Raw genomic sequence first — 6,895 nt, 5'->3', positions numbered from 1 at the left:
CCTCAAACAATTTTCGCAACAGGATATTTTCTTGAGAAAGAAAATCAGAACAAAGCCCATGAAACATTCTTAAAATTCTGTCAATTGATCTACCCAAGGACAAAAATCTTGTATTTCCAGGCTGTAACAATTTAGCATGATTGTTTCCTACAAAGTCGCAAGCGTTTTTCAGTTCTTCAACTCAGACTGTGTAAAAGACTTGAAACTGAATTGAAGAGGCAGATTATCAGTATTGCTTGTGGAGCATACATTATACACAATTGTCTCCAGTGTGTTTTCGACTGTTTACAATCATCAAAATTGATGTTCGTGTTATCTGCACACAAAGCAACAACTTTGTTTTGTAAGGCAATCTGTCACTTCTTTCCTTCAATATAGCACACTGTAGGTCAGATGTTTCAGAAGGTAAAGAAATAAACTCTAATTTTGTTTTGAACACCACAATTAGACAGAAAGTACCGCACAATTTTGAAAAAGTGTGCCTTTTTTGTTTGATGCATCTAAACTGACTATAATGATTTTTGTTTTATTCAGATCCTCCGTTACTTCGCCCAATATGTATGGTGATAAAACGTTGGTAATTATTGCTTGTGATTTGGTATGTGGTGAAGAAATTTTGGCTTATAATAAAACTTTAAAAAGTATGAAATTTAAACCACCGGCATTGAATAACAAAGCGACCGGTTTCATACAGACAAAGAAAAACTAACGCTACAGCAAAACAGACGCCGCGTCTGAGACGCGCAACTGTTGCCAACATGTATTTTTTTACTTTCTGTGAATAATAAATTTTCTCTGAAAATTGTTCGATATCACTGCAGATATCGAACAATTTAGTATCAAACAATGCGACTCCATGGTCACACAAATTACTGGTATCATATACGATTATTGGTTATGAATAATAATTTATGAGTGACCAATATTATATTATATTTATAGTTTTTATTAAAATCGGGACAACATTGACATTTTTATTAAAACGGCGGGATGGCCGGGAAATATAAAAAAAACGGTACTGTCCGTTCAAAATGGTATCTGTGGGCAGCCTACTGTTAACATATCATTCGGCCTAACCTGTTCACTTGTTCCATTGTTTTTCTTAGTAGACCTAATTCGATATGAATTATTTTGTACAAAGTTAGTGATGGATAACCAGATCTTTAAGAATAGGCAGAAGTTTTGACTTTCCTCTCTTGAAATTGTTTTTAGACTTTTTTGCGCGTTGGTTTCGTTTTAAACATCTCGGAGTTTCAGCTTTTTAAATATAAATCCACCTACTATCAGGCCCGGCAGAAGGTATTTTTGCGCCCCAAGGGCGGAGCCTTTGGGGCACCCTCGCCGGTAAAATTCTTGATATTTCAAATATTTTCGAATCAATCTGCGCCCACCAATATATTTTTTGGGATGCAAATCGATAGTTTTTTTTTTTTTGCCGACCCAATCAATACTTCTTTCACTCGTATGGTAGGGCCGATCCAGCCTACTATACTGCTAACGTTATTTTAAATTACACTTGAAATTTGCTCAAATTGATTATAAACTGGATTCAAGCTAAGTTTAATAGGTGTATAAATTATCATGTTAACATGAAAACTATCTAATAGTAATATTCAAATTCTTTTGTGTACGAATTGAATCCTGCGCTTGAAGGAAGTAAGTGTTCTCTATTTTTAAATACCGCTATATACCACGACGAAGGGGAAAATTGAAAATGGATCTCAAATCATGATTGTAAACAGTTTGCAATTTTGTGAAGGCTCCTAGGAATGACCATCTCTGTAAAAGCATAGTAACACTGTATTTCAGTGTTATCTAATTTTGATTTCATAAACTTACAGGATTTTGAAATGAGAACTTCTTACACGTCAGTTCTTTATTTCCTGCCACATAATACAGTTGGCTTCATGTAGTGCAAAACAATTAGTCTAGAAATGACTTGAATATATTGTACAGAAATTTCACCCCCTTGTTGAGAAAACGTTGGAGATGAATAACACAGGCTGAGAGGCAGTTTTATTTTATTATTATGCAAAATTTATTACTATATTTTTCTTATCATTTGCTTACATAAGACTTATTCTTGATGCAGAAATTTGATGCTTATTTTGGGCACTGAGAAGGCTCAATGCAATTTCCACCAGGCTTGTCTTTAAGGTATCCTTTTTTGCACAAACATGAGTAGAAGCACGCAATTAGACATACTCCTGGTGGTATTTCTCTGTAGTTATCACAGGTTAAAAGACATCTGGAACCACATGTGACGTATTCTCTCACTCAATCACTACAAGATAAAGAAAGCGTTAACTAACAAGCAATAAGCATTCAGTAATATATACATACAGTTTATTTTATTTTATTTAACAGTAGTTTTATTGTTACTTTTATAAAAACTTAATCTATCCAATCAAAATATTATACCATAACCGGAATATGTCGTAGTCCTACCAGAACTACTGTTCAGTGACCCATCTACGAAGGCAGCAGGAACTGAATGGATGTACTTGATCAGTCACAAAAGAGAAGTATTTCATAGAATTCATTGCACTGTTGTTCATCTCCACTAGTTTCTCAGAAAATCTCCAATATCATAAAACTTGGATCGTTGGCTATCATGCACTCCTGTGTATGGCTTTTGCAAGTAAAGTTTCGTTTCTGTATTGTACATGAAAAATAAAACTGACCATATTTCAAATACATGGGTAAATGGGGTTATTTATTTTAAGAAGGCCTTTCAAACGTTTCGTGCCCCTTACCAAAATGTACTCGCATTTTGAATGCCAGTGAGGTAGCAACTTCAAAATCACACAATCACTTTCATTTTTCATGAACGCGTATTTTTTTATTTGAAATGTGTTAACAAATTCTTTGGAATATTAAGAATTTGAAGACAATTATGAAATTTAAGTGCCGTACAGGATTGTGGAAGTACTACATGATTTTTTACATTATTACTAATCTATGAAAAATTTTCATCTTAAATTATTCTGTTAGCAGTCTAATATTATGATATATTATTTTTGTCTTCTGACTGCATCACTGAACCTAGGTCTTGGTGTACCCCTGTGCCCCTTTCTTGGCATATTTGCATCACAAAGGTTTTGTTACCCTTTTCTCTCCTATTCGTTTTGTGAGCATACCTTAGATTATTTCTTCACAAACAAACATTCTTTAATGTTACAAATAGATTCCGTTTCTTTATAACATGTTTCTTGCTCTGTCATTAATACTGTCTGTTTGCTAAATTATTTTTTTTTCAGAACTAATTGTAGTCAGTAGTATTTGAACAACTGTTGTTTTGGACATCTTGCAGAAATTTCGTCATAATTGTCACATTCAGTTCTATTTCTCATTTTTCGAATGTTCTTTTGAAAAGGGAACTGTGGAATTCGACGTTCAGCTAGATTTTCTAGGTTATGCATTGAAAGCTCTACAATTTTTTAGACCTTCATATCTAAGTGATTCTGGTCCAGTAACGAATTGGAAACACATAATAACAATTAGCTGAAGATGCTTTATTTCAAATCAGAAAATTATGGGATTTCGTTCAGCACAATAATTGAACCATTATTTTGCTTCAGTTCACTAGAATATGTCAATAGAAGTTTCCTTGAAATTTGTCCCATCTTGAATTAGAGCACAATCTTTAATTAAAAAATTAATTAATTCCTTCAATTTATCAGGATCGATAATTTGGAAATTACTTTTACGGCAAGTTGTTTCTTCAAATCGATTACTAAATACTTCAGAAAATGGAATTTAAGTAGATCATCTTAATCATGACTTACCTTTATCTGCCAAACAAGATGCAGACAGTAAAGCAACTGCGGCAAAGATAAGCACGACATTCATGACTAAACTTTGTCTGAAACACAAATTAATATTAAAATTATTTCCATAATTGTAAAAAAATCGAACAACCCAAATACCAAGAAATATAACAATTGCATAACGTCAGCAAATGAACCATATATAATTACATAATCAGGTGTTCAGGTTTGCTTACACCCAGTGGCAGATCATGGCTTGAAACCGTGTGGATGCTTCTACTTTCGAAATATACATAAACACTGTAAGTACAGTGCGTACGGGTTTGAATAAAATATCAAAATTATGGTAAAAATTAAAAAAAAAATTAAACATGAAAAAATATTGTTTATTATCAATAAAATTATAGAGTTTGGGATAATTTAAAAGTGCTTAAAAATAAACTCCATTCCTTTAATTGTAATTAAAGGAATGGATTTACGATTTTTGGACATTACAATTAAATTCTTTAATTGTGATATCCAAATATTTAAAGAGACGGAATAAACACGATAAGCACTACGAACACTTTACTACTGGCGCAAACTGCATATAAACAAGAGTGGAACTGCGCGATGGACAGTGTCGCATTACGCTAATAGCTCGCATCTCACTATGACGTGCATATGCTTGCGTGCGTAGCAATATGACACTGTGGTAAACACAGTGCTGCTAGCATCCTTCGTCCTCCTAAGTGCTACAAGATGGATTTTTATTATTTTTTATACAAAATAAGAGACTTGTATAGGATTGTTGATGATAAAATTAAATATTACAAGCAAATATAAATAAATAAATATATTTATATATCGAGAAAAATTAGGGGTGTTGCAGGTCCGCAGTGTCTAGGCACGAGCTTCCCTGCTTACACCAATACTTATCTCAGCGGAATTTAGATAAAATGCTTGCGTAATTTACGTATTCCATTTGAACCATATTATAAATTAAGTGATCCTGAACAGCAGTCAACAAAGCAGGGAGCAGTTATTTTGAATAGTTTTGCGAAAAAAACTTAATTAAAAGCGAAAAATTGAAATAATTATTTTAAATAGTTACTCCAATAAAAATGTAAATTATAACGAATCAATTTTATCAACTAGTCTTGAAATTGTTAGTTTGAGGAGAAATAAATTCATTTACCCCGTTTGATAAATGATAATCGAATGCCATTAACAGTTTCAAAAGAGCTTGCCTAATTTTTAATTATTTCAGTATTTAAAATACATTTATTTCAGATCTTTTTAAATTATATGGGTGTCTGAAATCAACGTATAGCACAGGGGACAAAATATGCATAAAAACATTTTAAGTTTATAGCAAGAAAGAGCAATTCATAAAAAGAGAATCTTTATTTTGCTAGTCAAATTTTTGAAACAGGTCGGATAACCAACTAGCTATCAACAAATCGTGAAAATTACAAAGAAAATCAAGTATTTATATGTAAACATTTCCTAGTTGACTTAATTGGAAATGGTCAATATATTTTCCGACAATTCGACTTTAATTTTTTAAGTTAATTCATGCTTGATTGCAACCAATCTTATGCTTGAATATATTAATTATATTTACATTGATCCATCCTAATGGAATTAGTCACAGACATGAAATGTTCACAGATTACATCTCTTTCCGTATTTCTGCACGTTAACAGTTGCATAGTAGAAACATTTAATTATATATATTTGCTGTACCATCCTTCACGGAATAAGCAACATGTGTTACAATCCATTACCCAAGCACATACATCCAACATTTGTGATAACAATTTTCAAAACATTCAAGTATTCTTAATATTCTGAAATATTTTGTATATTTATTAACCACACTTAGATTCAGATTTTAACATATTCAAATAAATGCTAAAAATGTTACTTACAGACTGACTTGAACTAAGAGTACAGAGTTCCCTACCTAAGAGACTTTTCTTTCCTTTTGGAGAATTAGATGAGACTAATGCGCATGAATTGTTGCGCATGAATTGTTAATATAGAATTAATTAGTAAACATGAGATTACGCATGAGTTTTTTAAATGTCAAGTTCTTTTCACCTGCTCAGTTAGGAATAAAGTGCTAGCATCAGCAACTGATTCTGTTCGCCTAACATTGGGGATGAAACTAGATCGCACGCGTCTCATGTGCACTTTGCCCAGTATTCAAATGATATATGTTCTTAGAATATTCATGTTTCTTCTAAGAAATCCCATTGATTTTGTATCTCATATTTCTTTATCAATAAATTGGATCACACAGAATAAATTCCACGACGTCTTTCTTACCAGTGACAGAACGTTAGTCATTTATCACGATCACCACAGCACAAGTAACAGTGTTAGTCCCAACATAAGTATTTTTTTTTACCCTAAGAGACCTGAAATAGTTCCAAAGTGCACTGTAATGAAAAATCTAGTATACGGTTACTATTTTATAACCTCACAAAGAAAGAATAACATTGGGGATGAATGATACCAGATTACAGGCCTCTCATGTGCACTTTGCCCAGTATTCAAATGATGAATGTTCTTAGAATATTCATATTTCTTCCAAGATATCCCATTGATTTTGTATCTCATATTTCTTTATCATTAAATTGGATCACGCAGTGATCCAATGCTTTAACAGAAATAGAGCATCGTAATAAAAGTATACGTTTACTATTCTATGGCCTCGGAAAGAATGATAGTGTTGTTTGTTTAGCAAAATTTCATATCTAAATTTTTAAAATTAATTAGCAAGAGATAAACTTTTTTATTAATTATTTTCTTGTGTCATTCATTCTCATGTTGTTAATTACTTTATTTTAACCTCATATCAAATTCAAGGCTAATTATTCTTCTAAATAAAAATACATTTTAGACAACACTATACGAACATCCATTATTTTTCATTAAGTCTATTAATAGACACGAGTTATCCCCGATGCTACATTACTTACCATATCAACACATTTAGGAAGAAATTCCGAAAATTCTGCCAAATCACCGCATTTTTTGTCTCCGAAGAATTATAGGTTGCTTGTATATTCTACTCTAAGTACTTACTACGTATGTAAGTGATTTCACAGTTGCTGATGTTTGTGTCTTATATAGTC

General features: G+C 32.1%; 1 long non-coding RNA gene across 1 annotated transcript; it reads right to left on the bottom strand.

Moving 5' to 3' along the window:
- Positions 1 to 2,004: 2,004 nt before the first annotated feature.
- Positions 2,005 to 6,080, bottom strand: LOC150102700 (uncharacterized). The gene is made up of 3 exons (XR_016548913.1): positions 5,684 to 6,080; positions 3,789 to 3,865; positions 2,005 to 2,284 (listed from the first exon to the last, which is right to left on the bottom strand). It is a non-coding gene; the product is annotated as an uncharacterized LOC150102700 (long non-coding RNA).
- Positions 6,081 to 6,895: the final 815 nt, after the last annotated feature.

The sequence above is a fragment of the Typopeltis vanoorti genome, chromosome 10 (genome assembly GCF_054136105.1).
Source record: "Typopeltis vanoorti isolate ZY-2024b chromosome 10, IOZ_Tvanoo_1.0, whole genome shotgun sequence".
In the NCBI taxonomy this organism is placed as follows: domain Eukaryota; kingdom Metazoa; phylum Arthropoda; class Arachnida; order Uropygi; family Thelyphonidae; genus Typopeltis; species Typopeltis vanoorti.
The sequence above is the reverse complement of the archived record's forward strand: the minus strand, read 5'-3'. Positions and strand labels throughout refer to the sequence as shown.